We start from the raw sequence: 21,635 nt of genomic DNA on the forward strand, positions 1-21,635 counted from the left end.
AAGAGTTCTCATTTTTAGACAAATCTTCACTTACTGAGTATTGTATATATGTATATGTATGATTTGCATGGTAGAGAATATCATGAGTAATTCAACTTTTGTGAAGAAAAATGCCAAGTCATTTTCAATATCAGCAAATTTTTTTGCAGGTTAGAACTACCTCTGAATAAATTATTAAAAACAGCTAATTTTTCAGAGACAAACACTTTTTCTGGAATAACTGTGTTGGAAGACCAGAATGCCATCTTTTAGAAGAGGTTTGTATTTCAGCAGAGTATTAAAGTTCTTGTTTAAGACATATTCTTGTAGCAGACCATGTTTGGCTATAACTTAGATAACACTATTGTTCAGGCTATCTAAATAAACAGCTCATAACAAAAGGATGAAGTTAGGGTACAGAAATATGCAGAAAAGCACAAGCCAATGGGAAAGTGAAAATAGTCATTGAGGACTTCAAGAATATTTTTTCTGAACACAAAAAATGTTGGACAGAAACACATCCATTTTTCTTTCTTAAATAGAAAAGGAGTATCTGTTTTATGTTATTTTTCTCTCAACATGCATTTCATAAATTCTGTAATGGCTCTGGTATGAGAATCATCTGTACATAAATTAAAATAAATTTAAATTAAATTTTTCAAAAACAAGGCAATCATTTTTTGAACTGCATCCTGGTTTATATGGTAGTTATTATTTTTCCAGGAAAATTACTAAGATGTTTAATTCTGAAAATAGCGATAAGCAAATGAGATCAATAAATCAAGTATGCATCAGGATTTTCTGTGGTGTAGTAGACTTTACATGGGTGTGGTGCACTGGAGGGGTGGAATTACAGAATATTTAAAAAAGGCCAACGACCCACAAGTAACTATCATGGTTTAATTCAGACAAAAAGAAATAAGCATGAGAAAAGTGATGCCTAGCTCAAGATAAAGGGAACAAGGAATCCCAAGGATGACACCCAAATGGGGTTTCTTCATTTTCAAAATGGAAAAGTTCATTCTAGATTTTCCTCTTTAGATGGTCATATTGGTTTCCTACCACTGCTATAATAAATCAACACAAGCAATGGCTTATAGCAACACGGATTTATCATCTTGTAGTTCTGGAGGTTAGAGATCCAAAATAGGTTTCACTGGAATTAAATCAAGATGTCAGTAGGGCTGGTTTCTTCTGAAGGTTCAAGTGAGCACCTGTTCCCTTTCTTTATCCAGATTCTGGAAGTTATCTGCATACCTTGTATCATAGTCCCTTCCTCCATCTTTAAAACCAGCAGCCTGATAATAAAACAGTCTACACATAGATTAAGTGAAGAATGAAAATCCCTACGGAAGTGGTAGTTCTCATCAAAGCTTGACCCCTCAGGTGAAATAGAAGATTTAATATAAGCACACAAGACATTTTAAAAGTGGATTCGGTCAAAAATTATATGGTTTTAAGAAATTATTTTGCACTATGGGTGAGAGGAATCCCCAAGTAATTTCTGACTCCAGTGTAGGAATTTTGGATTTTATCTGAAGATGGATAACTATGGCACACATTTAAACAGATGGAAACTCTCCAGAAGAAATAAAATTAGAAATATGTGTTTCCCTTATTACCACAAGAAGAAGTTAAGTAACTTCTGCTCTAAACAGAAGCCCTGATAATTCCTTCTTTAAACATGATAATAGTCTGTAGCAACAATGCATTAATGTAATATCTGAATGCATGGGTAGGGATATTTTACTCTAAATTTGGGTAAACCACATAGGTAAAGGTGGGTCCCTCTATTAGTGTCCTGATGCTGCATAACTAACAAATTGCCCCAAGATTTAGTGGCTGAAATCAACAAATATTTATCATTTCAATCTCTATGGGTCAAAAATTTGGAAGCAACTTAGCTAAGTGATCTCTCAAGTCTGCAATCAAGGTGGTGATTGGAGCTGCAGTCATCTCCAGACTCAACTGAAGGAGAATCCACTTCCAGGCTCACTCACATAGCAGTTGAAGGGACTCAGGATACTTGTTTTTGAGTTCTTTCTCAGTTTCTCATGGGCACTGACTTCATCCAGAGTGAGCTATCCAACAGGCAACAAGAGAGCTTCCAAAGGGGGAAGATAAGGTCCTTTATAACCTACTTTCATAAGTGACCTCCATCACTTCTGTCATTTTCTATTTATTAGTAGCAAAACAACATATCCCAGCCTATATTCAGTGAGTGGGAATTACACAAGGGTATACATACTATGACAGTGGAGAATGTTGGGGACCATCTTAGGGGCTACGTACCATAATCTCCTTGAAGATATCTCTTTCTAAGTTCATCTTGCTAAGTGCAAAGATTTTGGTAATTGGTTAAGAGCTAATTTTTTAAAGATTAATGTTTGTGTCTGTCATAGATAAACAGCCAGGCATTAGTTAAAGTCATAAGGATGGATTTTAATTCATAATATACTATTGCAATAGGGAAGGGGGTTCAGTGTGAACTGAACTTAACTTCAATATGTACACAGGTGACCAGGTATTTTGAACAGAGAATGAGGGAGTAGGGAGGGCGTGAGAGGGGTGCTCAGTAGAGTAAAGGAAGTGAAAACTTACAAACTATGGATCAATGTGAATGCCAATTAGGCCAACTATTTCTGATAGATGGTCATTATCAAGGTTAAGATTCTACTTTCCTACAGATACTGGAAAACATAGGCCCTATTCTCCCTGAAGACTATGGTTTAAATGAATGGCTTCCATTTCCTTGAGAAGGACACTGTCTTGAATTACAACAGATGCACATACATCTCAAAGGGACAGAGGAAGAACTCACAACTATAAACCTCTTTTAGTAAATACTCTAAGGTTGGTCAGGGGCCTACGATCGGGTGTTGGCTAGAACAAATAGTCAATGATTTTTGTGTCCTTGGGCTTCCTAAGGCAGGCACTTTAAAGGGGACTAGGTTCCTCCTAGGGATTTGATCTTGAGCTTTTAGAAACTATGTTAGTGTTTCTTTAAGTCTTTCAGTGTTGGGTAGCAGGTGGATGAAATAATTTATTTTCAGTGTGTAGTTTTTATAGACCAAGATTAAGGCCTAGTCAAGAAGAGGGCTCAGAGGAGACTGGCTAGAGTTTGGTCAAGGAGAGAATCTTTGTCCTGTCCATATAATGAGATTTTAAACACATTCATTCTTCATGGAGACCCAGTTACCAAGCTCATTAATATAAAAATCTAGTGGTACCTGAATCATAGTGGTGAAAACAAAATCCTTCTATGCTACTCAGTTCTCCTTCGACGGCTGGAATCCACCAGCTAATCTATCAGCTTCTTGCTCACTCTTGGATTTGTTGCTCAGGAGCTTCTGTGACTCTCGGTACCCCAAAACGTAGAATCAATTCATCTGCCGATTTGGCCAGGAGTAGGAGCCAGCTGGCTAAGCTCACTATTCTCTGGACCAGGAAGAACCCAGAGCATAGTCTCTCCAAGACAGCCAGCCAGGCCCCAACAAACCAGCCAGAAATCTCTGAAAATTTCCAGAGCTGGCCAGCTAGGCTGGACATCTGAGTTCCAGAGCCAGGGACCCTCAAGCTACATTCCAAACCCACAAGGCCAACTCCCACTCTGCGATGGAACTCTAATTTTCCATTTTTGGTCTTCTTCTGATATCTTTGAAAGATCAAGACTGACCGGTTGTAACAGGATTAGAATTAGATTTTGTGTTGTTCAAACTTTTCTAGCGTATATAGTTCAATGCATTTTCCAAACCAGATTTTTTTTTTATTAAAAACAGTCTAGCAAGATTCTGGATCTTCCAGCATTTAGTTCCATACAACTGAGTAAGAACACATGTGGGAAAAAACCAATTTAGAAAATAGTTGAAGAACTATGTGATAGAATGAGATGTGGTGGCAGCAGCATTACTATTTCTATTATTTGTTGTTGATATTTCTAATATTTCCCATGACATATTATATCACAAAAAGCTGAGTATATTTTAGTTTTTCTTTTTTCTTTTTCTTTTCTTTAATTTTTAAGCTTTTGAGTGCTTACAATAAGCAGTCATTTTGGAAAAGTTAAGTTTTTTATATAAGCTTTGGGACAAAATGATGATGAAGTGTAGTAATGTTATTGGTGAGGCAATATGTCTTAAAGATCACGTGAGACCTTTTTCCAGGTGTCCCTGAGCATCAATTTACTTATTTTTGAATTCATACTAACCTTACACAGGATTGTAAGAAAGAAATGAAATCCCTTTCATGAAACTCCTAGCATAAGATCTGTTATATAACAAATACAAAATTAATACCTGTTTCTCTTGTTGGAAATGTTATTAATTTTTCCTCCTAGATGTTTCTTTAGAAGAAATATAGGGGAAACTTTTAGATATTTCATGTCTTAATCTTCAAACTATTATCCTATGACAACTTTGCAATACTGAATGCAAATTTAATCCTTTTGGGTAGATTGGTGGAGACTGAGTTGTTTCTCTTTGTCCCTTTTTTCAGTGGATGATTTGGTCTAAGATAAAGAATTTTTAGTTGAGTGTCTCCTATAGAAATTAGCAGGAAAAAATTCATTTATGTCTTTAATATGATGAGGATTACTCTCTCCTTTGTGAGAGATCTGAAATGCTTATTCTTTACAAGATGTCATTAATCCTCTTTATTCTTTTATGTCCTGGAACTGACTTATATTAGCAGAATCCCCAAAGATGACGAAGCAAAGAGGAAACTGTCCAATCAATTAAATACAATGAACATTTGCTATGTGCAGGTCATTGCCTTAAATTGAGTGAGTGATACACTTCAAATAAAAAGAGAAGAGGGACAAAAATAATTTAGGGAGCTGAGCAGTAGTTCAGAAGAGGAAATGCCAAATACACATTCAGGAACTGAGATTAGATGATTTGGGCTGAAACACATGGTTTATGTATAAAAGAAAATGACAACATGCTTTCTCATTTAGCTATCAACTCTGTTCTCTCTTTGGCCATTCATTGCCAGGCAAAAGCTCTGCCAGATTTCTCAAATGGATTTTCTACGCCCATTACATCTATTTCCTCTCCACCTACTTCCCCCTTCACCCCCTGTGGTTTGCTTTCCATTTCCAACAACGTGCTAAGTTTGTGCTTATAAAGGTCACCAACGACTTGATTATTGCCATATCAGGTGACCTCCTGGTTTCTATTCTACAGGACTCCTTCAATGTATTTGACATTTTCTCGTAATGGTCTTTTACCTTGGCTTTTATGACACAGACTTAACAGTCTTTTCTCTTGCCTTCTCTCTGCTTTCTGACTATTCCTAGCTATTTTTCCTGGCTTTCTTCTTCAGCAATGTCTGTGCATATTACCTAAATCGAAATGTCTGTCCCTTGGATCTTTTCCCCACATAGTGTTCTGCCTTAGTATGCAGAACTATATCTTACCAAATATTGCTTTTATGCTGCTCAATCCTAAAATCCTTCTGTGGTTCATCTCCACATTGATGTACTGCATCCTCATTAGCCCTTCATGCAGTAGCCCTACTATCTCTTCCATTGTCGTAATCTGACAGTATTCTCACACTTATCTGCTGCTCCCAACCTTCTGTCCTATATACAGTTATCAAAATAAATAAATATATGCTAAGTAATCCGTATTTTCTCATGTCACACAGATTTTGTGTGTGTGTACTTCTCTCCACTTGGAATGACCTTCTTCATCCTGCGCAGCTCTTTACATCTGCTAGTTGTTTAAGACTCAGCTCAAATTTCTTAATATGTACATATTCCTACATCCCCTATATTTGAAGACTAGTGCTCCTCTTTCCTCTACATTAAGAATTGATTTTGGAGACTCAATCTCCCCTTACAGGTTGTGGATACTTTAAAAAGACAGTCTTTGTCTCCAATGTCCAGCATAATTTCTAACCTACCATACACAATCAAAATATCATTGTTACATTGAGATAGGTTCCCTTATAACAACTTTGTTGAGAGTTTTCATCATAAATGAATATTGAATTTTATTAAATTTTTTTCTGCATCTATTGAGATGATCATACGGTCTTTATCCTTTATCTTGTCAATATGGTATATCACATTGGTTGATTTGCATATGTTGAACCATCCTTGCATCCCCAGAATAAATCCCATTTGATCATGCTGAAAACAACAACAACAACAGCAAACTTCACATTTACTAGAAAATGGGAAAAGCAAGCAAATCAGCAGCCCAGTTTGCCTCTCTCATGAGTTTTCTAGTCTCATGTGTGTAACTATTTTCTCAGCATGTTCATTTCTACTAATCTCAAGTCCAGTGCTTTCAATACTTGAAACAGTACCTCACCTCACAATGGAAAGTCCCAACTTGAAGTTTATTCTCTGAGTATTTCCCATTAAGGCAAGGGTTTTCTCCCCTGATAGGCTGCAAGCTTCATGAATGTTGGGCTCATTCCCCTCCAGCACTCAATAAGAATTAATCCACATATGCATAAACATTTGACTCATTGTCTAACTAAATGACTGTATAAATAGTAAACACCAGAAGTGGAAACACATCTTGGGGGCAATTGATAGAGAACCAAAACCAAATGTCTGCTCTGTTTAGAAGGCTTCTTCTTGGTCTTTGTCAAGATCCTTCTCCAGTGTCAAATTCCTCCATTAATCTCCCCCTCAGATTCCACTTAGCAGGTGGTAGTAGATGGAGACCTATTATTATAGCTGTTTTGGATGGGTTTTTGCCGATTTTATTCTCCTTCAACAGTAGACTAGCTGAAGTCACAGGCATATCTTCCCATTGTTTTTAGAAGACCACCTTGTCTAGGGTAGGCATTTATGGCTCTTTGGTTGAATTGAGGCACCAAGAGCTGGGGCCCACAGACTCCATCACAGATGTTAGGCATTTAAGAGAAGTGGTTGGATACACAGAGAGCTATGTAGCAATATAAAAGCCCCCTAAACTGACAGTTTGCCAAACAAGATCTTATTCTTTGCAGAAAAAAGAGATGGCTTCTGGGATGTTCAAAGGGTCCATTTTTCTCTGCAGTAGACCTGCTCCATCGCCCATTCAGAAAAAGGGAAGAACCAGATGAAAAACTGGCTTCTGCCAAGAAACCTCAAATCCTGTTACATGACTAAACTGTTGAGCAGATATCCAAATTCAAAAGCCCAGGGTCACATGCCCTAGGGTTTCCTATGAGAACATGTCTGCTTAATAACAATGTAACAGATGATAAGAGTGTCAATCACAGAGAGAGCTGGTTCAGCCCATGTTAAAGGTTGATGATAATTACCAGACTAAACAAATCATTAGAAATATGTTCCCATCTCCAATCTGGATTTTAAAATACTTAAGAGTAACTTGGAAACTGAGCTTCATTTTAATAAGCACCAGGATAACTAGCACCAAATGATTTAACTACAATTGTCCTTTGAAGAGCTTGTTGAATTTTTTTATTGCTCATCAGAGCACATAAAATTTGAGAAAAATGCAGATTTGACTCTTCCTGAAATGTCCCTTAATTATTTGGAGGAGATAAATTGTATGAAGCCTATGTGTCAATAAATATTAGATACTTAGTCAGCAAATACATAGACACAATTCAATCATCATAGGTGAAAAATGATTGTACATATTTTAAAGTATTTTTTCATTTAAGAACCAAAGAAAAACATATTTACTGGGGAAAAAATTGACCTATTCTTCTTTTTATTTCTCAATATCTAAAAATGCACTCATAAAATATGAAGCAAATGTCCTAAATCTGGGTAGCAGTAATTTGTAGTTAGGTCACTCCATCAAGGAATTATGTACTCCCAACTCACTTTAAAAATGGTGGGGATGAAAATTAAGTATAAAATATAAAAGGTTTCTAAAACTGGGTGGTGTTTTTAATCACCAAAGAAACATAAAAAAACTATTTTTTTCATGAAGAATATTTCACTTTGAGACTTCAATTTTTGCCCTTTCCATAACCTGTACAATGTGTTTTTCCTAATGTCATTTTTCCTGGCTGAGAAACACATTGACAAGAATAGAGTTTTTTAAAAAAAAAAAAAAAAGTAGAGGTGCGGAGAGCATGAGTGTTATGTCACCAGTGACTTCAAATGGAAGAAAAATACCAATTCCACATTTTATCCCAAAGGGAGAATGGAAATTAAAAAATCATGTTCACTAACTCTCCCTTTGTGCCCACAATCAACCAAGGATTTCTGTATTTGATTAACCTAGCATTTATCCAACTAAGGAATTGTTCCTTCATAGAAAATAATGACAATTCCAATACAAAATGAAGCAGTGTGAATTCTTTATCTTTTGTTATGCTGGATCTCATGAAAACTTGCCATGTTGAAGAATTGTACTGCTGATTCTTTTCCATAAGGACTATTTGGGGTATTTGAATAAAGTAACCCTCCTTTATGCTGACTAATATGAATAGATTTTTCCAATTTTCCAGTATTTTTATTTATGTATATTCTAGATTTATTGAGATCTGATTGACAAAGAAAATTGTATTTATTTATGGTGTATGATGTGATGTTTTGATATGTGTATACATTATAGAATAATTACCAAAACCAAGCTAATTAATGTATCTATCACCTCACATAGTGATCATTTTTTGTGTGTGGTGAAAACACTCTTAGCAAATTTCAAGTATACAATATATTGCATGGTATTGGTACCAAAACAAACATATAGACCAATGGAACAGAATAGAGAGCCCAGAAATGAACCCACAAGCTTTTGGTCAACTAATCTTCGACAAAGGAGGCAAGAATATACAATGGAATAAAGACAGTCTCTTCAGCAAATGGTGTTGGGAAAACTGGACAGCAGCATGTAAAACAATGAAGCTAGAACACTCCCTTACACCATATACAAAAATCAACTCAAAATGGATCAAAGACTTAAACATAAGACAAGATACAATAAACCTCCTAGAGGAAAACATAGGCAAAACATTATCTGGCATAAATTTCAAAAATTTTCTCCTAGTAGAAATAAAATCAAGAATAAACAAATGGGACCTAATGAAACTTACAAGCTTCTGCACAGCAAAGGAAACCAGAAGTAAAACAAGAAGACAACCTACGGAATGGGAGAAAATTTTTGCAAATGAAACCAACAAAGGCTTGATCTCCAGAATATATAAGCAGCTCATATGACTCAATAAGAAAAAAATAAACAACCCAATCCAAAAATGGGCAGAAGACCTAAACAAGCAATTCTCCAAGGAAGACATACAAATGATCAAAAAGCACATGAAAAAATGGTCAATATCACTAATTATCAGAGAAATGCAAATCAAAACTACAATGAGGTATCACCTCACACCAATCAGAATGGCCGTCATTCAAAAATCCATAAATGACAAATGCTGGAGAGGCTGTGGAGAAAGGGGAACCCTCCTATACTGCTGGTGGAAATGCAGTTTGGTGCAGCCACTATGGAAAACAGTGTGGAGATTCCTCAAAAGACTAGGAATAGACTTACCGTATGACCCAGGAATCCCACTCCTGGGCTTGTATCCAGAAGGAACGCTACTTCAGGATGACACCTGCACCCCAATGTTCATAGCAGCACTATTTACAATAGCCAAAACATGGAAACAGCTTAAATGTCCATCAACAGGTGACTGGATAAAGAAGAAGTGGTATATTTATACAATGGAATACTACTCAGCCATAAAAATTGACAACATAATGCCATTTGCAGCAACATGGATGCTCCTGGAGAATGTCATTCTAAGTGAAGTAAGCCAGAAAGAGGAAGAAAAATACAATATGAGATCGCTCTTATGTGGAATCTAAAAAACAAAAACAAAAACAAAAACAAACAAACAAACAAAAACAAAGCGTAAATACAGGACAGAAATAGACTCATAGACAGAGAATACAGACTTGTGGTTGCCAGGGGGGTGGAGAGTGGGAAGGGATAGACTGGGATTTCAAAACTGTAGAATAGATAAACAAGATTACACTGTATAGCACAGGGAAATATACACAAAATGTTATGATAGCTCATAGAGAAAAAATGTGACAATGAGTGTGTATATGTCCATGAATGACTGAAAAATTGTGCTGAACACTGGAATTTGACACAACATTGTTAAATGATTATAAATCAATAAAAAATGTTTAAAAAAGTATACAATATATTATTATTAATTATAGTCACTAGTCTGTATATTAGATCTCTAGAACTCATTCCTTTATATTTCCAATGCCAGTCTAATGGAGCCAGCATTTCTAAACTCCTTTAATATATTTCAAGGAGGTATTATGCCTGTTTTGTATACTTTAATTTTCACTTTAATTGTTTTCTGCTAAAATATTTCTATTTTACACTCAAAGTTAATTTTGAGTGATATTGGTTGTAAAAATCCATGTGTGAATGTCCCACTTTGTGCCTTTTGCAGTCATCAAATATTCACTGAAATACGCAGGGATAGCATTTGTGCAATTTCTTAGATATACCATCATAAGCGAAGATAACCGCACAAGAAATGAAAATGAAGCATGAATTGATATGTAAAGAAATTGTCAAACTACTTGACACAAACAACTACTCAATAAATCTCAGATGTTGTTATAATTTCTCAATGTATCCACTTTAAACATCTCTGATCTCCAGGTTGTCATAATCTGGTTTATCTACATATTTATTTCTAGTTGCCAAATAAAATTCCAAAACTCAGCATGTCAGTCCCACAATGCTTATCATCTGCTTGTGTTTTTCTTCTTAAGTGTGTATTGACAATCAATATCAATCTATTATCATTGTTAGAATGAATAACATTATATGAAACACTTTTGTCAGCTACAAGAAGAAAGTTACACAAGATTTTACCAGTTTCTGGTGGCATCATTGCTTTTCACAGAAGATACAGGCCTTGATTTAAATAAATCTCTCTTAATTGGCTTCAATGACTTTTTGTTTGATGATATTTATTTACAAGAATAGTGTTAAAGCAGCACCCACTGTAAATGGTATACAATACACAATAAATGATCCAGAAAATATTTTCTCTCCTTAATAATCACTTGTTACTCCCACCAACATTGACCATAAAATAAATTCCCTCATATGCTCAGGGGCTGAAAGAATTCAGGATAAGCATGATGGAAATTTCATCCCAAACCTACAGAAACTGTGAATTCAGCCTCTTCAGTTTCCTTTTGCTTTAGCTCACATGGGAACCTGTGTTTGTAATGGAGTTTTCTGTTAACCAGCAGCAGATAGAGCCCTCCTTGCCTGTGCTTTCCCAAAGCCACATAACTCTTTTTCCTAATATTTATCCAAGTGAAGTTTTGTGATTTGATGTGATTTTTAATTGATTTCAGTCTTCCCCAACTAGATTTCAAGTACCATGAAGGTAGAGGCAATGTTTTCTTGTCGTTGTTGTTCTTGTTGGTTGGTTTTGCTTTTGATGTGCTTGCTAGTTTTGCTCACATTATACTTCCATTATATCTAACAATGCCCTAGGACATGACAGGTGAATGAATAAGTTTTCATGTTCTTTTAGAGTTCCTGAGTTGACACTCTAGCATAATATTTATTTGACCTGCTTCTTTCCTTTCCCTGATCCTATTCCTTATAGCAGAAATGGTTTTGTTGGGGTTAGTGTATTTCTACAAACCAGATTCATCAGCACACAAACTCCACAACAGCAACCACCTCTAGAACTATGACCATCACAGTCCTTGTTATTTTGATAAAGAAATTTTGTACCTTCTAATTTTTCCCCTGCAACACGGTTTGAGTTCCTCCTATGTGTTAGACTTTCCTCCCTGCACCAACCTTGCCCTGTGGAAGAAATGATGTGGGAGAAATCACTCTTTGACCTTCCACACAACAAAATTTTCTGGATTGTTTTCTCTTTCCCCTTCCCAGCAAGCAAGTTTCTACCATCTCTAAAATTTTGTGAATGACTGCCAATTTTCCCTTTTACCTGACTGTGTTTCTGGCTAAAGCTGAGGAAACAAAGATGATGGCTTATGGACCTTCAGGCAGCTTAAAGTAGAATAGAGAGCACATGTGTGAACAAAAATTACAATGTGATGAGATCATTGCTATTATGGAGTATTGTGAGACCCTAGGAGGAGATCTGCCCAAGATCTTCCACAAAAATTCAGGGGGAAATGCACCAAAAAAACAAAAATTCTTTTAAAAATGGTGACTTGAGTGATGTGCGTGTTTGCTGGGCAGAGGGCAAGGGACATTCTGGACAGAGAAAGCTGCATACAAACAGTAGAGAGGAAAGAGTATCTACACAGCCAACATGAGTAATTCAGTCACGTGTATGTGTGTGCTCACATGTGTGAAGGAGTTTTAGTGGAAGTGTTAGGGGAATAAATATTGAAAGATTAGCAGAGTTCAGCTGAATAAGTTTTACTCTACCCCATTAGTAATCAAAGGCTATTTTATATCTAGTGATCAGAAAGATTTCTGACATAAAGTGGAGAACTGATCAGTGAAGAATGAAACTAAAAGTAGAGAGAACAATAGTTGAGGCAAGAGATGATGCAAGTTGAAGAGTTGATGCTACAACAGAGTCAGTGGGGAAGAAAGTATTTAGGAGGCACATTTACAGGATGTGATGATGAGTTGAATGGATGCTGGGTATAAGGCAGAGGGGGTGAGTTGGGTCACAGGGAAGATGGTAGAAGAGCAAGTTTGAGGTGAGAAAATGAGTTTAGTAATGGGACAACAGGTGGAGATATCCAAGTAGAAACAAAATATTTTTCTTTGGAACTCAACTGGATGATCTGGCTGGAGAATGGAATTTGAGAGTCATCAGCAACTGAATGCCGACAGAGGTATAAAAGGAGATAATATTACTCTTGTGGAATAACGTGAAAAGGTGACTAAGAACAAAGTTCTGGTGAGTCCCAACGTGTAAGGTATGGGCAAAGGAAGAGGAGCTATAAAGAACACCAAGAAGTGGACAGAGAAATAGGAAAGAATCCATGTAAAAATAAAAGTTGGAGGAGGAAGTGGTAAACAAGACTAATGTCATAAAGAGGGCCAGGTAAGAAGAGAAACAAAAATTTCCCATTGACTATAACACCTAGGAGGACACTGATGAGAGTTGCCAGAAAAATGTCAACAGAGTGGTGGGTGTGAGGCTAAAGTACAATGGTGAGTAATGTTAATAGAAGAGAAGGAATAGAGACATCTGGATAGTAGCTAGATGGGGAAATTGAGTCTAGGAATAGTTTCATCTAGGAGGTGGAAAAAAGAAAACTTTATCAAAACTGAAGATAACATCAATGGAGAATAAGAAGCAGGTGATACAGAAAAGAAAGGATGCTTTTGGGCCAAATTCTCCAAGACAGTGCAGAGAAATATGAGGTAGAACACAAAAGGGTGGTATTAACCAGAATAGTGATGCTACATCTTTGCTAAGATAGTGTTCACAAAGCGGCCAGTGCGGATGAATGTGAAAAAGAGGAGCCAGAAAGCTAAAAACAATCAAGCCTTTACTTTCTGGTGAAAGCAGAAAAAGGGATAGCAGGGAACTGGATTGGTGATGGCTTGGAATAACTCTTTGGGAAGTCGGGGAGGAAAACAACGAGGGCTGGGGAGAAGGGTTGTTTTGAGTTCACATCTCCTGACACCGGGTGACCCTGAAGCAGTGGGATGAGGCTGGCCTCAAGAGGTATGAATGGCAGGCTTCGGGGGCCAGAGGCTGGGAGGGACTGGCTCCTTCTATGAGGGAGGAGTGAGCAGGAAGTTTCTCACAGAGGATGCACCTGAGCAGGTAAGGCGTGAGCAGCATTATGGCAGAAGGAACAGCACTGAAATAGGAGGTTTGAAGGCATGTTTGAAAATGCCTTATTTCTTCCATCTTTACTTTTGCCACAGCTTTGGGATGTTCCTTATCCAGGCTCAGATTTTTATTGATGTCACGCTAGAGAGCAAACCATGTAATTCTTGTTTCCAGGAAATATTTCTTCTGGGAAACTATGAAAGGCATCTGTGTGCTCTCTGAGCTGCCCTGGCCTGACCACAGGCTGGCTCTGTCCAAAAGCAAGAGGATTTTCAGATGTTTCTCTGAGGCAGGGAGATACATACTATGAATCTCCAATCGTTTATTTATCTAATAAAGTACTCACACATACTGTCCTTATTATGGCCCTGACCCTTCTGAGTCTTTGTAAGTATTAATCAAATCCTCAGAAAACCTTCATTATCCTCATTTTAAAGATGGGGGCACTGAAGCCTTGAAAAGTGAGGTTTGATTATAGTTTTAAAGCTGGAGAAAAGACTTGAACCTGAGCACTCCAGCTCCAAAGTCGGGGTTCTTCCCCACTATGCCAAGCTATCTTATAATGAGAAAAATACTTAAGAAATTATAGAATTGTGGGGGGGGGGATTTTCTAGATAATCCAATTCCTTCTTGTCATATTAGAAATAGGTAGAGTTGCAACTAACAATTTCAATTTTATTGTCTTCCTTGCAGACTATATATTGGGGTTATTTTTCTATGCTGTAGTTCTCAAATAAACGTTTTTCAAGAATTATTTTAAAAAGACTATATACTAGGGGGAAGGGCATCATGAAAGTGGCTGTTTCTTATGTTAGAGAATGTTTTCTCCTTTCCCTTGAATTATCATCTTCATCTTTGATTTCACAGTGAGTCGTAGGAGACTTGTGGGCTCCCTGGATGTCAGCCCTATTTCACTCCCTCTGTTTCCAGAGCAGGTGTCTATACAGTTGGTTAGAGTGACCTCTGTTTTGGGAGACTTTTTGAATTAATGGAAGATGGTCTGTTATTAACCAGTATTCCACTTGGCAAAGCTATGCACATATCAAGGCTGCTTGTATATACATGTCTCTAATAAATTTGATTTTCCTTACTTTTAGCCAGTTACACATCTGTGTATGTATTATTAACTGTTATGGATCTTATTTTTCCATTGTCATACGTGTGTGTGTGTGTGTGTGTGTGTGTGTGTATTTGTGCCTGGAAATGATTATCCTCTGTTTAAAATTCAAACATATTGTTTCTTTAGCTAATAGCCTACTCTGTCTGCAACAGAGATGTTTATTTGGTTTCTTCAAAAAAACGTTGTGGGATTGGGGGATTTTGACATTTTGACCATTGAGCCAAATTCTAATCTCACTTTTTTTTAAATTGGAAATCCCTTTGATCAAAAGATAAAGTATTCATGTTAACCTATAGCCTTTGGATCTGAGGTCTAAACAGAAGGATAATGTGTGAATTTGCTAATTATTTCCTGCTTCTGAGTTAGGTAGACTTTTCCCTTTCAGCTGTAAAGAGACACACAGCTCATGGAATGCTGTCTCCTAGTAACCAATGAATAAGAAATGAGTTTTTAACACAAATCAAATTTTAGAATAGTGCCAAGAGGAGAATGAGAAAGGCAGTTTGATAATGGAGCAATTAAAGTTTCATTAAGAAGACTTGGCATATAATTAGACAGTATTTTCTGCTATGATACTGGAAAAATAAAAAGGAAAAATTTAAAACTTTTCAGTGAAAACTGAATAGCAAAAAATAAGACCCTAGACACAAAAACTGTCTTAGTTTCCTCTTTTTAGGAGAAAGGTCAACGTGCCTGAAAAATATTGCACAAAAGTAACTCTAAGGACAGGTTCTAAGTCCTAACTTTCATACCATATGTTTCTTATGCTCTCGATAGCATTTTTCAAGATAGATCCATAACCTAGACTGTGGGTGAGACCCTCATTAGTAATGAGTAACAGCTTACATAAGTGCAGTAATTTACTTTAGGTGAAAATCATTAGTCATTCAATTAAAAAAATAGTTATTGAGCATCTACTATGTGCCTGGCACTGTGTTAAATAATAGAGCAACATGAATTTTACTCCCACTGAGTTTCCACACTATGAAGGAACACAGACAATGACTTGTAATGTCAAATGTGATTGTGTGTGTGATGAAAGGATACAAGCAAATTACCATGAGGACCAATTCTAAAGGAGACATAGTGCGAAGGCTCATAGATGCTGTGTGTTTGTAAAAGGTGCTCTCAAAAAAAAAGTTTATGTGCTAAAAAGCTCTATGCAATCTAATTTTAGCGACAGATTTCAGTATTCATTACATTCTGTATGTACTTCTATTCCACCAAACGTATTACATATTAGAAACACTTGGAGAACTTTAAAAGCACAGTCACACCTGGGGCCAATCCCACAGATATTCTGATTTAAGTGGAGTCCAGGCAGGAATATTTTTAAAAAGCTTCCCAAGTGATTCTATTCAGAGCTACAATTGGCAACCACCACTCCAGCCCTTGAGGATACAGAGACCTGTTGTGCCTGTATTAATGCCCACTGTAACTGTAAGCTGCACTGATTCACTATAGAACAATTATGTTTTGTAAATTAAAGTGAATTGACTTAAAATATCCTAGTATTGCATCCCAATCCACTTCTTCATTAAACAAAATCTTACTGTTGTCTGCCCTTCCTTCACTTCTATGATGGCAACATAAACATGATGGAGGCACACATACCAATCTGGTGAATTGTCTGCCTGCTCTCAGTGGGGCAAGAAAGATGACAAGTTTATCATTAAATAACTCCAAGGAGTTTGGATTAAAAAACTATCAAATTCACCCATGGTCAATCTGTTTTCTCAGGTTTTTTTGCTCAAGCCATCTCTTCCCACCTACCAATACTGAACCAAATTTGCCCAACATCAGCAGAAAGTGCACTGACTCAGACTTGACAATACTTTTCACCCAGCTAATCCTATCAGCACGTCATGCCAACCATAAAGACAACACATCCAGTCAGCTGAACTCTGTGAATTGCTGAACTGACTGAACTGTCCAAATATTTTGGCCAGGAAGAAACAGGCTTCCCCATAAACACAAATTCCCATGGAAACCAAACCAGAAGACAGAGAATATTCAGTTTATATTCTTATGAGAGACCTTCCCTGAGTTAGTCTGGGTTCTTGGTGTGTAAGCCAGAGCTTTTCTTTGTGGCTGGCTATTGCTTTGAGCCATCACTTTAATGGGACTCAGACAGTGCTGGCCTTGAACAGGATTCAAGAAGTTTTCCATGGAGAACTTGTGTCTATAGAGCTGTCTGCTCACCCAGACTTCATAAACCCTTTGTCTATCCAGACAGGAAAAACACACAACACTGCGCTGTTATTATTATTAAAGTCGTTGAATATTATTCTAGCCCTTTTTTTTAAAGTACAGCTGCATTCTTCTTTCACCACAATATATCTGGAACTTGAAATTTTATACCTGCTTTTTCAGACTATTTTAAAGACATCAATGACTTATATCTTAAATAGCCAAATACAAATTAACCCTTATTTTTCTTAACAGTTCAGAGTGTTATGAAAAGAATATGTTTTACTGTGAAAATTTACTCTCTAACTTACCTGATTGTAAATTGGGATTTGGGCACTCCAGGTCTTCATTATTTAATGGAGGTGGAAGTGGAGGTATAATTTCAAAATGATACTGTTGATCACAATCGAAGTGAAATAGAATTCTGTATTCTAAACATTCATATCTTCATTCGCTTACTTAATGCATTAGAAGGAATTCAGTGTAGGATAGAAAAACCATTCAAGTGTTTTAAATCTGTCCCAGGGAATCTGATGCTTACAAAATTGTCAGAAAGGCCCAAGAAATGGCTTCTAGGCTTGGCCTCCTGGAATGACTTCAAGAAAAATCAAAACTAACCCACTAAAGCCGCCATTGGAGGTCTGCTGGAAGGGAGAAGCCCAAATAACAGTGTTTCAGTGGCCTCTCCACTTCCAAGAAGCTGGAGAATGGCTACTGGTAGTTGGGATTCTGAGATCGGAAGGTTTAATCAAGATGCCACCATCCCTGCCCTTGCTTCTGGGCACACTGGAAGCTGGAGAACGGACAGTGGAAAGCTGAGATAAAAAGACTACTAGGGGGAAAGGATGGGGAGGAATAAATTGGGAGTTTGGGATTTGTAGATTCTAGCTACTATATATATATATATATATATATATATATATATATATATATATATATATAATAGATAAACAGCAAAGTCCTACTGTATAGCACAGGGAACTATATTCAATACCTTGTAATGGCCTATAATGAAAAAGAATATGAAAAGGAATATATATATATATATATATATATATATATATATATATATTTATATGTGTGCATGTGTATATATATATACACATATATATACACATATATGACACACACACATATAAATGAATCAGTATGCTGTATATCAGAAATTAATGCAACATTTTAAATCCACTATAGTTTAATTTTTTAAAAATCCTTTTTCTGTGAGTTTGCTGGCTAGCAGCAAGACCTACAGCTGCAGGAGAATGGCTTCTCCCTGACGTCTAGCCACCTTCCAGATCTCAAGGGAGTCAAGCAGATTCGTGAATCCACATTGCTTCTAAACCCCAGATGCAAGGAGGTCTGGGAAACACAGTTAACAGCTTTCCAACCTCTTCAATGAAAGGAAGGGTAGAAGTTGCCAGTATATATAACACCAGTGTAAACAATACAGAATAGGCACCACCCATGATTTTGTTTACACATTGAAACTGGATATAGGTAGAAGATTACAAATTCTGATGAACCAGAGTCCTCCTGCTTCATCATTTTTGGAGACAAATCAAGGGCTTGTCCTGCACTACATCAATCCTAGATACCATGTATTCAGACTATGGATTCAAGTTCAAATGTTAGTTAGAATGTCAACCCAAATGTCTTGAAGAGACAGCTGAAGATCATTCTGGAATAGTACTCCCAGGTCTCCAATTACTTGACTTTTCTACTCTTCAGTTTGACCTGGATGTCTTATATTTGCCATTACACTGCATAAGCTCAGTCTCTAGAAGTCCCTTGTTCTATAGGACAACCAGAAATTCACACTCTGCTAAGGAGCATAAGATGAAGTTGCCTCTGAACATGTCTATTTTTTTCAATGCATTTCACTAATAATAATGATAACTGATACCTCAAAGCAAATAAAGTATTTTATGATGTGGCTTAGTGGTTTTATTCATGCTTCTTCAGGAAATCAAGAGACCACAACACAAATCTGAGAAGGAATTAGCCTCTGTTTTTGATTAAACATGCATTGCTTTACAAAAAAAGTTTACTGCTAATTCATATAAGCAGTATTTTTTCTAGGCCCTTTAAATAACAAAAGCTATGCTGGCAGTGGCAAAGGATAAAGTAAAGTAAACTCAGAGCTTCATTTTGGAATGTAGTCTACAACTGTTTTCTTCCGTATTCCTTTGGGTTTTTTTTTTTTAATATATACCTTGGGCATCCAAGAAATAAAATGTATCTAGAAAGATCAATTCATGAAAGTTTATTACAGAGGTAGCTAAAAGATATTTAAGCAGGAACATTGATCCTAGAATTATTTATTTGGGAGAAATTCGATAGGGCAAGTCTTAATAACAAAATGGTGTAGCTACATGTTAGTGTCATCTTTAAAATCACTTTTTAAAACTAATGAAAGCTTTCTCTAATTAATGCAAGTTATGTCAATGATAAACCTTTGGTCCTTATGAACCACTCACTGCTAACCTTCCATCTTCAATATATCCTGGCTTCTAAATCTATGATTAGAGAAAACATAGAAGAAGGAGACTTAGACGTTATACATGTAATGCAATTCCATACATATATTTCACATTTAAAACCCAATAGTGTCTCATAAACAAAACAATCGACCAAACCTTGATAAAATGTTCACAGCATGTTGGTGAGGATGAACATTTCAGTTGTCAGAATAATTATTCTTTTCAAGCATATGATACAAATAATCATGTTCTGATGACATGCACAAAGACCAAACCCAGAAAAATTTGACAAGTATTTGAATATTTAGTTCACTGAATACCAGGTATCTGCATATAAAAACTTATCTGTATATTTGTGCTTGTAGTTTCCATCTGGAAGTTTTCTGTAAAACATCATCTTAGCTTTCGAAATACATGCCCACAATTATGGTTAATAATTCTGATGATGATACTATCCCCTTCAGGCATAAGTTTTAGGGTAGGGAATTGGGGGAAGTGTTTAGTCTGTTGCAATTGAATATGTTTGCAGAAGATTTGGGAAATAAGTTTCAGAAATCATCAGTTCTTCATTACAATCAGAACACAGAGAAATTCAGTGTGGCCAAAAACAAAATATTAATACAACTAATTTTAGTTTATCTATCATGATATAATCAGTGAGTAAATTCAACTAAGCATATAATATTAAAGGATGAGTGACTACTTCTCCAATTCTTCCGTGTGAAGGACGCATCATTGATGTGGACATCAGTGGGCATTTATACTCTGTCCTCATTCAGTCCTCAAAGAGAACAGCATTCTCAAAACTGAGTATAGAGTTTGGAAGGTGAAACTAGACACAAGTTTCCCAGCCTCTTCCTAGCCCCTCCAACCTGGAACTGTGAGGCCTGCACAAAGCACACATTCTCATCTGTGCCTCTTTACTCCGTGTTTTATTTTTTTTTAACAATTTTTTTTTTATTGAGTTACAGTCAGTTTACAATGTTGTGTCAACTTCCAGGGTAGAGCACAATTTTTCAGTTATACATGAACACACATATGTTCATTGTCACATTCTTTTTTGCTGTTAGTTACCACAAGATCTTGTGTATATTTCCCTGTGCTATACAGTATAGTCTTCTACATATGCCTGTCAGTATCTACATATTTCAAACTTCCAGTCTGTCCCTTCCCACCCTGCCTCCCCCTTGGCAACCACAAGTTTGTATTCTATGTCTGTGAGTCTGTTTCTGTTTTGTATTTATGTACTTTTTTTTTTTTTTTTTTAGATTCCACATATGAGTGATCTCATATGGTATTTTTCTTTCTCTTTCTGGCTTACTTCACTTAGAATGACATTCTCGAGGGACATCCATGTTGCTGCAAATGGCATTATGTTGTCATTTTTATGGCTGAATAGTATTCCATTGTATAAATATACCACCTCTTCTTCAGTCATCTGTTGATGGACATTTAGGCTGTTTCCATATCTTGACTATTGTAAATAGTGTTGCTATGAACATTGGGGTGCAGGTCTCTTTTTGAAGTAGGGTTCCTTCTGGATATATGCCCAGGAGTCAGATGACTGGGTCATATGGTAGTCTATTCCTAGTCTTTTGAGGAATCTCCATACTGTTTTCCATAATGGCTGCACCAAACTGCATTCCCACCAGCAGTGTAGGAGGGTTCCCTTTTCTCCACAGCCTCTCCAGCGTTTGTCATTTGTGGACTTTTGAATGTGGATTCTGGCTGGTGTGAGGTGATACCTCATGGTAGTTTTGATTTGCATTTCTCTGATGATCAATGATACTGAGCATTTTTCATGTGCCTATTGATCTTTTGTATTTCTGCCTAGGAAAATTGCTTGTTTAGATCTTCTGCCCATTGTTGGATTGGGTTGTTTGTTTTTTTTCTTATTAAGTTGTATAAGCTGCTTATATAGTCTGGAGATCAAGCCTTTGTCAGTTTCATCTTTTGCAAAATTTTCTCCCATTCCGTAGGTTGTTGTCTTGTTTTGCTCTGTGTTTTAAAGGATCTTGTCCCAGTTGAGGGAGCTTGGGGATTTCCAGTCCTGCTTCCCACATTCTCCAAAACCAGATTCAGTAGTTTAACAAAAGGACTATAATTGGTAACCCCATGTT

This window comes from Camelus dromedarius, chromosome 2 (genome assembly GCF_036321535.1).
Source record: "Camelus dromedarius isolate mCamDro1 chromosome 2, mCamDro1.pat, whole genome shotgun sequence".
Classification (NCBI taxonomy): Eukaryota; Metazoa; Chordata; class Mammalia; order Artiodactyla; family Camelidae; genus Camelus; species Camelus dromedarius.